This window comes from Haliotis rubra, unplaced genomic scaffold, assembly GCF_003918875.1.
Source record: "Haliotis rubra isolate DU_JTF1 unplaced genomic scaffold, ASM391887v1 Scf1488, whole genome shotgun sequence".
Lineage (NCBI taxonomy): Eukaryota > Metazoa > Mollusca > Gastropoda > Lepetellida > Haliotidae > Haliotis > Haliotis rubra.
Genome location: NW_025765434.1, coordinates 101,389 through 117,836, shown reverse-complemented (window position 1 = coordinate 117,836; position 16,448 = coordinate 101,389). Strand labels below are relative to the sequence as shown.

Here is a 16,448-nt window from a genome sequence, read left to right as displayed (position 1 = left end):
TAGCACTAATTGTAGGTCTAAATTCAAGTCAGGGTAGGGTACAAACGAGTTTAAGGACAATATGGTACCTCGAGAAATAGCTTGCAAATGGGTAAGTTACATATAACACATATTCTTGGCTCATGGGCGTATGTCTATGCATTAGCAATTACCCGACACACAGCTCGACGTTTTCACTTTGAAAGACATCAGCACGGTGGCCGAGTGGTTAAGGCGTTGGACTTAAGATCCAATGGACGTATGGCCGCGTGGGTTCCAACCCCACCCGTGCTAACTTCAGTATTTTTAATGTGTAATTATCGACATGAAATGTGATTTCAACTCATTTTCTCAGTGAAACCATCCACTTGAGATTTTTTGAATGCAGAAAAAATGGGACTGCTATTGACATATTCTTCCTCGAAACATGATTATCGTTTTAGTTATTTTTCAAAAAGAAAATGTCCAAAAGAATATTTCGAGCGTGCCAGGATTCGTACCTGGAATCTTCTGATCCGTAGTCAGACGCGTTATCCGTTGCGCCACACGCCCACTGGAAGTAGGGGCTTCTATTTGGGCTTTTACCCTGTGCTCTTTTTACAATACATTGTCTGGTCTCCTGCATGGCATTAATCTCTCATTTGTTTTTATTCTTGCACGCTGCAAGTGCTATGTGTTGCCAAAACATGTTTGTATTGACAAAGGTCAGTTCATTTTGACGATGACATTCCATAACAAAACAACAAAACATAGGTTCTAGCGTGCCAGGATTCCATGTTGGCATCTTCTTAACAGTGGCCAGACGTCTTATCACTTGTCAAACACGACAACAATGATAACAATGTGCAAGCAAATACATGATTGTTTTTTTTTATAAAAGCAGCAGTTGATAGCACTAATTGTAGGTCTAAATTCAAGTCAGGGTAGGGTACAAACGAGTTTAAGGACAACATGGTACCTCGAGAAATAGCTTGCAAATGGGTAAGTTACATATAACACATATTCTTGGCTCATGGGCGTATGTCTATGCATTAGCAATTGCCCGACACACAGCTCGACGTTTTCACTTTGAAAGACATCAGCACGGTGGCCGAGTGGTTAAGGCGTTGGACTTAAGATCCAATGGACGTATGTCCGCGTGGGTTCGAACCCCACCCGTGCTAACTTCAGTATTTTTAATGTGTAATTATTGACATGAAATGTGATTTCAACTCATTTTCTCAGTGAAACCATCCACTTGAGATTTTTTGAATGCAGAAAAAATGGGACTGCTATTGAGAGGAAAATCACAGATGGAACTAGGTATGTCAGAGTTAAATTTTCTTTGGGATTAAAGTCGCTTCCATACAGTGTGAAATTTGACACGTGTGATGGACCTCAACATTTCAGGGTCATTCGTAATGGACAAGTTAAAACGTGCAACTTGTGTTTTAAAACAGACCATGTCATGGCTGAATGTCAGTTCGTGGAGTGCCGTGTTTGCCATGAAAAGGGACACATTGCACGAGCTTGTCCACGAAAACGACGTTGTGACACTTGCAAACATTTTATGAGACAATGCAAATGTGACATAAACAGGAATGAAGAACCAGTCACAGAACAAACTAGACATACATCTGTTTCAGAAGATGAGACAATTGAAGACAGTGTGTATGTGGATCCATATAGTTTATGTATGGAACCGATTGAAGGGGAGGCAGCCAATTATGAAAATGACTGGTCTTTGTCAGGCCCTACTAAAACCAACAGCAAAGTAAACGACAAAACGGATAGTGGATCTGTCACTGAACCTGATGATGTTGTACCAGAGAGAATGAATGTGGAAAGTGAGAATGAGAAGGGTGGGAGTTAAAGTGAGAATGAAGAAGAAGGAAAGGGAGAGAAAGAAGTTATTGGCGAGGAGAACACTGATCACAAACCATCTCCAGCCAAGGGTAAGCAGAATACCAAAATTTAAAAAATACAAGGTATGAATGAGGAAAGAAAGAGGAAAAAAACAGTAAATGGGGGGAATGGAATGAGCAAGAAGCAAATGAGAAAGGTCAAGGCTAGAGGTAAAGTTGATGGTAAAAAACATGACGTTAATGACTTTGAATGTGAATACAAAGATTAACAATGTATCACCTCTATTACACCTTAATTGTCATGGTGGTAATCATGTCAGGGATGTGAATGGTCTGAGAGATGTTTCTAAAGTTCATCATGTTTTCACAACTGTGAAAAATTCACATGCTGATATTTGTTTTCTTCAGGACACCTTCTGGGATGACGATTTCGTAAAACACTATAAACATCTGTGGCAAGGGAAAATGTTTTCAATAATTGGCCCAATGAAAAAAGGAAGGGAGTGGCAATACTCTTCTCGTCACGGTTTCCAAGCAAAGTAAACTTTCACAGTTGTGACAACACTGGTAGACTTTTAAAAGTGACTTTTAAAAATGATAACGTTCTGTATTCATGTGTAAATGTTTATGCACCAAATAATGCAACTGAGAGAATCGTGTTTTATGACTTATTAGTTACATATTTATCAGGAGATAATGTGATAGCAGCTGGAGATTATAATGAGATTACAGATGTATTAATGGATAGAGCAGCTAATATGAAATCCTTTAATATAAAAAGTAGTAATATATTACAAAACATCATACGGTGCAAAAGCCTATGTGATATATGGAGACACAGAAATCCTGATAAGAGAGAATTCACACGACAGCAAATTGTCAAAGGTGAAATGAAACAGTCTCGTATTGATTTCATTTTGATTTCAAGATCCCTAATTCCTCATGTAATGAATACATATATAAAATATTCAACTTAAAGAGATCATAATATCACATGCCTTAATTTAGATTTCTCTCATGCAGAGAAAGGTGCTGGATTATGGGTTTTCAATAATCAGTTGCTTCAGAACACTGAATTTCGGCTGAGGGTGATAAGCATTATCAATGAAAGTTTATTATGTCCACTTTATGAAGAAGAAACATTGATATGGTGGGATAACCTTAAATATAAACTTAAAAAATGTGCAATATATTTTTCTTGCAAAAAAAGCAAAGAAGAAAAAGGTGAATAATACAAACTGCAAAATAATTTACGCTGCGAATATGACAAGTTATCTAAACATCCTAATCATGATCTTACGCACATCCAAAGTCTTCATATAGATATGGAGAATTATGAACAAACTAAATGTCAAGGGGCTATTCTACGCTCAAACGTTCAATGGGCTTTAGAAAAATGTAAACAAGAATCTAATTGCATCAAAGAAATTATGACAGAAAATGGTTTAACTCGTAGAACTGAAGATATTCTTGATCACGCATATTCATTTTATTCCAAGTTATATTCACTCGGAGAAACTGATCGATCTATATAAGCAAGATCAAATTCTAGATTTAATAACTGATGTTCTTCCAGATAATGATAGAGAAAGTCTTGAAGCTGCTATTTCCATAGAAGATCTAACTAAAGCTCTTAAAGGTATGAAAAGAAATAAATCCCCAGGCAACGATGGACTAACAGTTGAATTTTATGCTGCATTTTGGGAGATACTTAACCCCATATTTGGACGAGTGGTGAAATGTATTTTTGATGAAAAAAACATGTCAAGATCAATGAAGAAAGGTGTTATTAGCCTCTTCTATAAGAAAAGAGGTCATAAAACAGACCTAAGACATTTTAGACCAATTTCGTTACTCAATGTTGATTGTAAACTTATATCTCGTTCACTTGCTCTTAAATTAAAAACAATTATGCCAAAAATAATTTCGCCGGAACAGTCATGTTGTGTTCCAGGAAGGGATATTTCCGACAACATTCTCTCTGTGAGAGACGTTATAGAAATAGTGGATAAAGGTAATGAAGATGCATATCTAATCACGATTGATCAAGAAAAAGCATTTGATCGCGTCTCACATTCATTCATTTTCAAGATTTTGGAAAAACTAAATTTTGGTACATCATTCATTTCTTGGATCAAAACTTTACCCAGCAGGCACATCAACGTTGTTTCAACATTGAGAATAGGTTGATCCTCAACGTTGAAAATAGATTGAAAATAGGTTGTATATGAAAGTTTTTTTGACGTAGATATCCGACGTGGAATCAACGTTGAAGTTTGACCGATTATCAACGTTGAGAATAGGTTGATCCTCAACGTTGAAAATAGATTGAAAATAGGTTGTATATGAAAGTTGTTTTGACGTAGATATCCGACGTGGAATCAATGTTGAAGTCTGACATATTATTAACGTTGAAAATGGGTTGTTCCGTGGTTGTGTCTGGGAGGTATTACGCTTTCCTGTAAATAGACTCGCATTTCATCTTTAAACTACAATAAAGTAGCACCAAACTCCTGCATCCAGCTAAAATACCCAAAAAGCTACCTGCAATAAACAGTGTTCAAACAGAAAATTGCAGTAAAAATATTTACCTGATAAAATACTTGGTTACAATTCCACATTCAATATAATGTTCATTTAAGTTTTATGTCAGTTGGACGTATAATTCCAGTAAGAAGAAAAGAGTATTCCAAATTAAGAAAAACTATTTACTGTTGTATTGTTACCTTGAAAAGGTGAAAATTGTCCCGAGAAGACATTTTGTCTGAATTTCAGCTCTTAGACAGACCCCTGAATAAACACAATGCAATTACTTTCACCATGAAAGGGATCCAAGATGACCAGGAACTATACCTGGAGACAGCACATAAAACAAGTCACTTTTCATGAAATCTTTATGAACACACGCGCACACAGAAAACGTGGTTTAATGCATAATGTAAAACATCACACATGACATAGTCTGTAGGTGATCTCTGTTGTGCTAATAACACAATATCATCTGCATATAGCATCAAAGTGACATTTACGCCACCAATTTTAATACCACAGTTCAGATTTTTCAACACAATTACAACTCCAAAAACACAATTATCAGCTCCTCTTCTTTCTGCCACTCCCCTGCCTGGCGGTCAGGTGGATACTTCAGAAACGTTCCTAACTCTTTCTTGAAATTTGCTTCGGATGCATTCCCATCTCATTCCCTTGAGATAGGACACATTCTGAAATTTTATATTTAAATACATGAATAAGTTATATGGAAGATATATTGTCTTAAATGATTCAAGTATTTGTTTAATCAATCACTTGAAAGGTTCATTTCACTGCTGTAACTTGGCATGTGAACATATGAACAGCATCAATACAAAATATGACGAAAAGTGTAAACAATTTATATTTTTAACCGAAGGAATGGAAGTTTTCTTAAACATTTTTTAAAGAAAATCCTCATTTGCAAGTTGATTATTTAATTAGACTATGAATTACCGGTAGGATGAATTAGACGATGCTTTACTGTCATATATTATTTGCTATGGTCATGATGAAAATGCTGCACTTGGTAATTAACTTACCAGAGATGATTGAATACAACCTTGTATTCTTAAAAGAAAACTTGCCGTTTTGCCCATCAACATTCATTCTTGACATCAAATTGTTTGACATTGTCCTGCAAAACAATGGAAGATTGTTGTTATTCTGTCAGATTTAGTTTTCTTTAGAGATTCTCGGAAATGATTATTTCAAATTAATAGGAGTTGAACTGATGTAGCAATTTTGCTACCAGGAGTCATAATTTGTAACAAAAGCAATTTTACATTAAATGATAAGAAAACAAAATGGGTGGTGGTTCACAGGTCAAAGAACAAGTCTATTGTGGGAGGTCTCCCAACACCATTTGTTCCCAAACACAAGGAAGTATGGATCATGGAGTTCTGAAAAACAATAATGAGCTCTCATAAGTATACAATATATTCTCAAGTATCTACTCTCTCTCTCTCTCTTTGTCATTTGTACACTCATAAAACTCAGATAAATAACTTTTTTATAATTCATAAATGTTTACACTTAATCTCTTATAGGAACGCTTAGAAAATCTCTCATATAATGAATTATGTGTGCGTATTATCTGCGACGTCATAACTATGCTTCTCTGAATCATGAACAATAAAATAATGAGATTAAACTCTACATTGCCAGAAATAATCTATCATACCATGAATAATAAGACATTGAATAACATCTCTTACAACTCCAATCTACACTCAAAAAAGACTTAAATGTACTCGTAAACAAACATCGCTGGCTAACGCAAATTCTTGGAAACAGTGCATCTCTGACACTCAATTCCAAGAAATGGAAGTCCTACTGTATTTGACCAAAGGGGTGACAGGTGGCCAAAACATATTGAAATGTAGGTCATTCACTGAAAATAACTCTGATTTAAAAACACTACAAATATACACCTTCTCTAATATACTCGATAGATGATCTTAACGGGGAACATGTACATAAAATGCTGATATCTAACAACACCTGTACTTTAAATAATGGACTCTTCCAAATCTCGGTATGTTTCACTGCACACATATTAGATTGCAAATAATGAAAAAACCTACCATTAGACAATAATAAAAAACATCATATTCAAATTCTACAGCTGACCAAATACCTGAAGAGTGTGTTTCCCAGCAATAAACATCTCTATATATATCTATAAATGTATGACTTCTGTCCTCTCGCGTGCTATCTTGCATCCAGCTGTTTACGGCGAAAAACAATATGGCGCCAAGCAAGGGAGTGCTCATTAAACTAAACATCTCCGGGAGAAATCATTGTCAATTTTTTCTTTTAAATGATCAACCTTAATATATAAATGAAAACAAAGACCAGCTATTTTCACCAAAAAAGACCAAACATTATCACAAATATTCAAAACAGGTGGTAATGAAAGAACATTATCATCTTTCTCTTAAACTTTGTGGTGGATATACTGGAAACAAGTGAAATGTTAAAAAAACGCGTTACCTTAGCCTTGCTCCTTTTATGTGATCCACAAAATTGCTGCCACCCAGTGTTCGAAGATGAGATTTCTGCAAATTCCATTAAAATAATCTTATTTCATAATTAAATGTTCCTTACATTAAAATTACTTCTTTTGTATGTAAGATTGTAACCTTTAAGAGACATGAATTATCATACCCCATCCAAACAAGTGTAAGAATGAAAGTCTGTGGGTGCAGTTTTGTTAATTGTCCCATCAAAGAATCATTAGTGAAGTTACACTTTATGTAAATAAATAAAAGTTCAAATAAATTATATACAATTTCATCCTTAACAAAGACTTTCACAAGACATTTTAAAGTGAAAATTTTCGTTGCATTTCCTTACGCCATTCTCCACCACCCCCTCCCCCCCCCCAATAATATACATATGTTAAAAGGGGTTCAGGGCGTGCTCAATGCATCATTTACTGATAGATCTATTCAAACGAACAAATGTTCATAATAATGGGATGCAATATAAAATGTTGATTAAACCTATCCGATTTTGTATAGCTGCCCTTAGGGACCGTTCATAATGTATGGCTTTGGGGTGATGTTGATTTTTATGTACAATGTGAATTACACCACCACCCCTAAAAGTGTATGAGTATGTACAGAATAAGAGACGGCCCACCCTGCATGTCATGTACATTATCTATGACGCCCTCTCCCCTTCCCATAATTTCTAAACATAGTGCGTGTGTACAAAAATGCTGACCCCTTAGCTCCCCTGAACAAAATGGGTGACACCCCACCCCACCCCACCCCACCCCACCTCCAACCCTTACAATCAACACCCCCACCCGCAGCCATATATTTAATTATGAACGGTTCCTTATATTGATGTACTTCATTGATTATTTGAAAATGTATATTTGCAAAATTCAAATCAGGTGATGGGTACGAAAGGAAATCTTATTCGATTACATAATAAAATGCCAAATATATGCATGCAAATATATTGAAAAATAACAAAACAAACTTTTGAGAAACATGTACTGTGACATACCGGTAACCTTGTGAGATAAAACATGAGCCCTAATTCGGAGTTTCTTGCTACTGCTAGATTTAAACGGCATTCCTACGTTTTCATTATACATGAAGGACATACTTACCAAATAAACACCAGCATGCCGTGAAGATGGTGAAAATAGAACGATATTGCGTTGAACTTCGCCAAGGTGAACTGACAACGATCAGCTGCCTTTGCGCGCGCGATAATTGTGCGCATGTCCGGATATGGCCAAACGAGGCGATCGAAAGGTCAACATCTGGCTTGTGTTTGAAAGCAAATTGTCGGGAATTATACAATTTTCACAGTTTTGTGGGAAAATATCAAATGTAATGCAATTTGGATAACTGATGACTTTATACCTAAAACTGCGATTTACGTAATATTTCCGTCCGTTGATCGATGCACAATCAAATAATATATAAGATTATATCTGTCACTAGCTCGATCTTGATCTTTTATGAAAATAATGTTCCGAAATGATAGTTGATATGTTGGATACCTATTACCAATATGAATTATGTATCAAATTTGCCAAGGAAACAATTAGTTGACATTTTGTTGGTTCCTTACGTTGAAACAACGTTGACAACTAAACGAATCTCGACTAACTTTCTTTGGTCGCATGATAAACGTTGAATCAACGTTTATGAAAGGTTGATCAACCAAACAACCAAAATTCAACGTTGATTCAACGTTGATTCAACGTTGTGTGCCCGCTGGGTATACACTGACTTAAAAAGCAGTGTAAAAATCAATGGTCACCTTACACCATATTTTCCAATAGGACAATCTGTCCGACAAGGTGATCCCCTCAGTAGCTTAATTTTTGTTATTGGTAGTCAACCCTTGAACTTACTCATTAAGGCTAACTCATCTATACATGCGGTGCAAATCACAAATCAGTGCTCATCTTTAATATATCAACATGCAGACGACACTACTGTTACAGTGTCTGATGCTCAGTCTGTATATAATACTTTCGACACTGTGAATGACTATTGTGATGCAACCGGGGCAAAGGTCAATCTAACAAAATCTCAAGTTCTGTGTTTAGGTAAAGCCCGGTCAAACAATATGAATTTTAACTTACCAGTTACTGTTAGAAATGACTGTGTCAAAATATTAGGGATTTTCCTTGGTCCTGATAAAGCTCAACGTGAAAGCAAAAACTGGAAGACCAAAATATCTAAAATCAAGTCTCTGTTAGGGTTGTGGTCACAAAGAAACTTATCCTTACAGGGTAAGTCTATTGTGATAAATACGTTCATAATGTCCAGGTTGTGGTATACTGTACATGTAGTGCCTGTTCCAGAGTGGGCAAGGAAAGAAATAAATTCAGCAATTTCACATTTTATCTGGGGCGGTAAAACCCCACTGATCAAGCAGTCGACATGCTGTGGTCATTTTACACAGGGGGGGCTTATCAATTCCATATTTTAAATACAAAATATATGCATTTAGATTAAAAGTCATTCGAAAACTCATGGATGCTAATTTCCATGCAGTATGGAAGCAAACGTGTTCTGTGTTCATGTCCCAATACATGAACATGGGTTTGAAGAAAAATATTTTCAGTATTGTTTACAGTCGTCCTGGTTTGACCCATATGAACACGTTCTATGCTGAGGTTTTGATTGCATGGGACGAAATCAAGTGCGGCAGGCGACTGCTTGTCACTAAGCACGAGGATATCATGTCGCAACCTTTGTTTCATAATCCGCACATTTGCTATAAGGGCAAAATGCTGCTGTTTAGATTTTTCATTGATTCAGGAATTGTTACTATTGCCGATATTTGTTATGAGTTTATCCCCGGCTTTTTACCTCTTCCAGCAATAAAAGAAATTATACACGATCACAGACATGATATACCTGTGTCAGAGATACAGACAGCATACTGTATTATCATTCAGTCACTACCAAGTGAGTGGTTGCCAATTTTGTCCAGTAAAACGATAAAACATAACAATGAACATTATTCTGATGCTGTTATTTGCAAAGATGATGTAAATATTTCTTCTAAAGATCTCACAGTTAAATTTAATTATTCCTTATTTGTTACTGCATAATTTTGTGAGCCAACAGCCATTTCATTCTGGGATAACTATGCAATTGACATTAACTGGCCAGAAGTTTGGAAAAGTGTATTCTTGATAGATAAATCCTCTGAACAAATTGATTTGGATTTCAGGTTAAGCCATAATATTATCTACACAAATGAAAAATTATTCAAATATGGCAAAACAGACACTGACCTGTGTCCGGTTTGTAAAACTGAAGTTGAAAATTTGCTTCACATGTTCGTATTCTGTGATGAATTGTATGACACAATTTCCGTTCTTAAATCTCTGTTCACAGATTTAATAATGGACACTGGATTTTCATTTAATCAGTTAGTTTCCTGCCTTCTATTTGGTTTCAATCATGACAAATCAGTCTCGTCTGAGCACAGTATCAACATATTGCTATTTGTATATAGAATCTCTGTTTTCAAGAAAAGAGCGGTTCTTTCTCTACAGAGATGCAATCTCAGTCTGGAAAAATTATTCAACTGTTACGCAAAACAACACTTTAATCTGTTGTGGGCAAGGTATCAATTTGAAAACCGCGCTGATAAGTTTATTCAGCGATATATCATGCCAGTAAACTTCCTGGAGTTAGACGGTAGTAAGCTTGTATTTAGGTATCCGTTTCAAGAATGAAATGCATGTAATGTTATACATGACTTGAATGCAATTCAACATCTGTGGTACCTTTTAGCCCTTTTATGTAGCATTATAAATGCCTCATGTACAATATCTTCAGTAATAAAATTTTATTAAAAAAAAAGAAAAAAAAAAAAGGCAATGGACTTAAGATCCAATAGACGTATGTCCGCGTGGGTTCAAACCCCACCCGTGCTAACTTCAGTATTTTTAATGTCCGGGTAGGGTACAAACGAGTTTAAGGACAACATGGTACCTCGAGAAATAGCTTGCAAATGGGTAAGTTACATATAACACATATTCTTGGCGTATGTCTATGCATTAGCAATTACCCGACACACAGCTCCACGTTTTCACTTTGAAAGACATCAGCACGGTGGCCGAGTGGTTAAGGCGTTGGACTTTGGTTACCTCCCTTGATTCGGAGGTGTGTGGACGTGTTGACGAGAGAGTGATAGATGTTCTCGGATATCATCGTTTATACGCGCGTCTGGATTTCAATTCGGTGCTTAAAAGGTAGGAGAACATTCACAATGTAATTGTAGGTGAACCTGCCGTATTAGCAAGCACTTTGGTGCGTGCTCAAGACTTTGTCTTTCTTGTTGATATCTTGCCGACTGGATACAAAATGGCGGACATCAAATCAAAAAGAAAGTATCAGATCAGACTGCACAATTGAAGTTAATATTGGAGATAATAAAGTTGTAAGTGCAACTATGCTATCCAATGCATTGGTGGAATATGTATCTGATGTGTGGGCATGTGTTTTGAAAGGCACCGATTGCTATGATGTAACAGTCCCAGATAGTACCGAGGCAAGGATTCTTGCAGGAACCGATGACTTGGTCATAGGAGATCAACACATCTCATTTAGACGTCTTCACAGTGACATCGTGGTGGTGTCAGTTTTACATCTCCCGCCTTACATTGATGATGTAGAAATTGAAAGGCTTCTCATCAAATGAGGAATCACAATGAAAAGTGATATTAAACACAGGACTCTGAAAGGCACAAACATTGTTGACGGAACACAATATGTGGGGGTTGTATTTCCCCCCTAAGTGCACCTCATTACCATATTCCATGGGATTTAACACCCTCAAGAGCGTTTATGTTTCAAGTGCAATTCTGGGGGGTCACATGGTAAAAGATTGCCCAAACACCAAATGCTTTAAATGCAATGGACGAGGTCATATAGCCAGAAATTGCAATGCAGAAAGAAAACAGGAACGCAATTGCGATATATGTTTTCGTCCAATTGATATTTGCAACTGTTTCTCCGATGTGGAAGATTATGATCAGGTCAGCGTTTCTTAATCTGAGTTGGAGAGAGAGCTAGCCCCAACGAAATCTTGGGATGAGGTTCCTCTGGAAAATGATTCTGAGTCAAATGAGAACCATACAGAAGGACCAGAAGAAGCAAAAGAAAATGAAGAGGAAGAGACAAAAGTAGAAGAAAAGGAAAGAAAGACTGAGGAGGCAAATACACGTGCAGTTCCGTATTCTGAGAACATTCCTAGTTGTGACAAGGAGAAGGACAATGGCAGCACAGACAAGAACGCTTTGTCTCAAGATAGACTTGACATAACAGAAGATGATAAAGACATTCAACAAACATGTGTGACATCTGCTAAGTGGACAATTTCTTCACGTAAACGTGCAAGAAGGCACAAACTACAGCCAAAGTTAACAGACACAGTAATACATAGCAATGACTTGAAAAATAAAGTGAGAGAAAACGAAAGACACACAAAAGAAAAAGAAAGCAGAAAAGGTCAACGATAGAAGAGAACTATCAGGAGTGTCGAAACGTGTTATGGAAACCTCATAATGTTGTTTATTAACCATCTGTTTCTCTTAATTGTAATTGTCACAATATGGCCATGGAATGTAAATGGACTCCGTGATACAGCTAAAATGCAAAATGTATTTTCACTAATTCTGAACTCTCACGTTGATATTGCATTTTTGCAGGAAACCTTTTGGTCGGATGAATATATAGAAAAATATAAACATTTATGGCCAGGAACTTTTTTTTTATTTTATATTCTCATGCAGAAAATGACAGAAGAGGTGTAGCTATATTAGTCTCAACTGGTTTTGAGCAAAAAGTTACGATGCTTAAAAAAAGATAAAGATGGAAGAATAATAAAGGCTTCTTTGTCTTTTGAAAATAGAACAGTGAGTTTATTAAGTGTGTATGCCCCAAATGAGATTAAGGAGAGAATACATTTCTTCAACAATTTGAGAAAATGGATTGAAAAAGAACATTTAATTTGTGCTGGAGATTTTAATGAGATAATAAATCCTTTACTTCATAAGGGCATAAATAATACATCGTTTAACATTCAAAGTAGCAACGTTTTAAACAATTTTCTCTCCAATAACAACTTTGTTGATATATGGAGATATAAAAACTATGACAAAAAAGAGTTTACTAGAATGCAGTATGTGTTAGGAGTTCTTAAACAATCTAGAATTGATCTCATAATTGTTTCAAGAGATCTTATTACAAGCGCTATAAACAGTTACATTAGATACTCCTCTGTGAGTGATCACAGCATAGTTGCACTGAGGTTGGACTTTTCTTCAGTAGAAAGAGGTCCTGGGGTATGGATTTTTAATAATCAGCTTCTGGAAGATTTTACATTCTACCTAAGAATTATTGCATTAATAGAGGAGGTAAAACAGTGCCCTTTACTTAAAACAGAGCCATTGATATGGTGGGATAACTTAAAATACAAGTTCAAAACATTTTCCAGATTTTATGCATCTAAAAAAAGCAACCAAGCAAAAGCTGATTATTACAAAATTCAAAATAGGCTTAGAATTGAATATCATAAAATATCGTCCATTCCTGGCTATACATCTACTGATTTACAATCATTGGAAAATGAATTTGAGATATATGAGAATAATAAATGCAAGGGTGCCATTCTCAGGTCAAAAGCACAGTGCACGCTGGATTCAGATAGAAACACCAGTTACTTTTTGAACCTTGAAAAAACTAAAAAACAGGCTAATTCAATAACATCACTCTTCAAGGGAGATGGTACGATAGCCAGGAGCACAGAGGATATTTTGGATACTGCTCAGCAATTTTACTCATCCTTATTTACTGACGAGCAATGTAATTTAGTAAAACAACAGGGCCTCATTGATAATATTGAAAAAAACCTTTCTGAGGCAGAAAAAAATTCATGTGACCTACCTATTTCTCAGAGTGAGCTTACAGTGACACTCAAAGGAATGAAAAAGAATAAATCACCTGGCCCGGACGGGCTAACTGTTGAGTTTTATTTAAAGTCTTGGGATATTTTATGTCCCTTCTTTTTAGAAGTTGTAGATGGTATATACAAAGATCATAATCTTTCTCGTTCCATGAAAAAGAGTATTATCAGTTTGTTTTATAAAAAGAAAGGAGACAAGAGAGACATTAAGTGTTACAGACCTATTTCATTGATTAATGTAGATTCTAACTCATATCAAGAGAGTTATCGTCGAGATTGAGAAATGTCATGGCTTCAATTGTCTCCCCTGAACAACCTTGTTGTGTACCAGGAAGAGACATAGCCAACAACCTTCACTCTGTTCGAGATGTTATTGATGTTATCAATAATCGTAATGATGACTCCTATCTCATTAAAATAGATCAAGAAAAAGCTTTTGACAGGGTTTCAAACCAATATTTATTTCAAATTCTTAGGAAATTTAACATAGGAAATTTATTCATTTCATGGATTAAGATCTTATATACTGATATAAAGAGTTCTGTGAAGTGCAATGGCCATTTGACACCGTACTTTTACACTAACCCGTGGAGTTCGGCAAGGGGATCCAATGAGCTCGATGCTAAATGTTTTGGTATCAGAGCCACTGAATTTGATAATCAGAAATAATCCTGATATTCATGGAATTAGCATCAGCAATGATATTAACTCTTTAATGTACCAACATGCTGATGACACTACAATTTCTGTCTCAGATGTTAACTCTGTCCTTGAAACATTTAGTACAGTTAACCTATATTGTGAGGCAACAGGTGCAAAAATCAACATTGAAAAATCTGAAATTTTGTTATTTGGTAAAAATAGGTTCAGATATTTTTTCAATCAAAATTCCGGTTAAAGTTAATAGGGATTGTATAGAAGTACTAGGCATTTATTTGGCATGGACAAAGCAATGTGTCAAACATTAAATTGGGGAAAGAATGAGCTCTCGTTTGTGGTATATGTTCACTGTACTACCTGTTCCATATTGCGTTGAGAATAAATTCACTCAAATGTTTAGGAACTTTTTGTGGCACAATAAAACTGCCAAAATAGCATACAATACATGAATTGGTGTTTGTTTAGATGGAGGTCTTAATATACCAAATTTACTTTAAAAAAAATATGCATTGAGGCTGAAATTGCTGAGAGCCTTTGTCAATTGCCAGCTCAATTGTATTGGGAAACAAACCATTGTATATTTTATGTCACATCTTTTGACAATGAACTAAGGAATTTATGCCTTATCTCTTGAATATGATAAAACCTATTAACAGAATATGATCCCATTTTATGCTGGTGACGATGACATTCCATGACAAAACAACAAAACATAAGTTCTAGGGTGCCACGATTCCATGTTGGCATCTTCTTAACAGTAGTCAGACGTCTTATCCCTTGTCAAACACGACAACAATGATAACAATGCGCATGTAAATACATGATTGTTTTTTATACAAGCAGCAGTGAGTGAGTTTGGTTTTACGCCGCTTTTAGCAATATTCCAGCAATATCACGGCGGGGGACACCAGAAATGGGCTTAACACATTGTACCAATGTGAGGAATCGAACCCGGGTCTTCGGCGTGACGAGCGAACGCCTTAACCACTAGACTACCCCACCGCCCCAGCAGCAGTTGATAGCACTAATTGTAGGTCTTACTTCCAGTTGGGTTGTCTCCCTTGATTTGATTGAGAGTTGACGTGTTTACCTGAGGTCTCATGACAGATGGTAAATTGTCTGCAGAGTATGAAATCTGTGGCTATATTCTGCAAACAAGTTGTAGATTCTATTCTTGCACAACACATGAAACTGATTTACAAGTTCCTTGTGTTTTAAGGCATTCTGTGCACTGCACGAGATAAATTGACGACTGGAGTCCCGAGTACCAGTCACAGTGGGAAAGTTGATGTTAGAACTGAAACTGAAGTGGAAGATGTTTATTCAAATGATACTATCATCGTCGATGTTGGAGATACATCTAAGATTCGAGCTGAGGATGTTATCAGAGGAGCACTGGATATGGTGGGACATGTAACCGGAGTCGTTTTGAGAGGTGGGGATTGTTTTGAATTATCGTTGAAAGACACTGTTGATGCAAAACTCATTGTAGTTGAAGGGTTGGAAATTGATGGTGACACTTATCAGTGCAGTTTTCTCTACAACCCGACTGTTTTGGTCTCGTTTATGCATTTGCCTGTGTATATAACACATGATAATATCAGAGAAAAACTTGAACAGAAAAACATTGAATTTTTGTCACCGATCAGGAGAAGAAAGTACAAGGGTACCTATATTGTAGATGGGACAAGGTTTGTGAAAGTCAGATTTCCAACGGATTTAAAATCACTCCAATATTCAATGTGTTTTGAAACTGTGAATGGAGCAAAATACTTTAGGGTATTGCATAATAATCAGATTAGAGTGTGCTATAAATGCGACTCTCCTGACCACGTCATCAGAAACTGTCATGAGGTCAAGTGCAACAAATGCCAAATGCTTGGGCACATAGCCAAAGAGTGTTCAAGACAGATAAATCTCATGAGTGAGTGAGTGAGTGAGTTAATATTTAACGTCACATCGGCAATATTGCAC

General features: G+C 36.2%; 3 non-coding genes across 3 annotated transcripts; 2 read left to right on the top strand and 1 right to left on the bottom strand.

Annotated features, from left to right (window-relative positions):
- Positions 1–190: 190 nt before the first annotated feature.
- Positions 191–273, top strand: Trnal-uaa. The gene has a single exon. It is a non-coding gene; the product is annotated as a tRNA-Leu (tRNA).
- Positions 274–458: 185 nt separating this feature from the next.
- Positions 459–531, bottom strand: Trnar-acg. The gene has a single exon. It is a non-coding gene; the product is annotated as a tRNA-Arg (tRNA).
- Positions 532–1,059: 528 nt separating this feature from the next.
- On the top strand, positions 1,060–1,142 carry Trnal-uaa. The gene has a single exon. It is a non-coding gene; the product is annotated as a tRNA-Leu (tRNA).
- Positions 1,143–16,448: the final 15,306 nt, after the last annotated feature.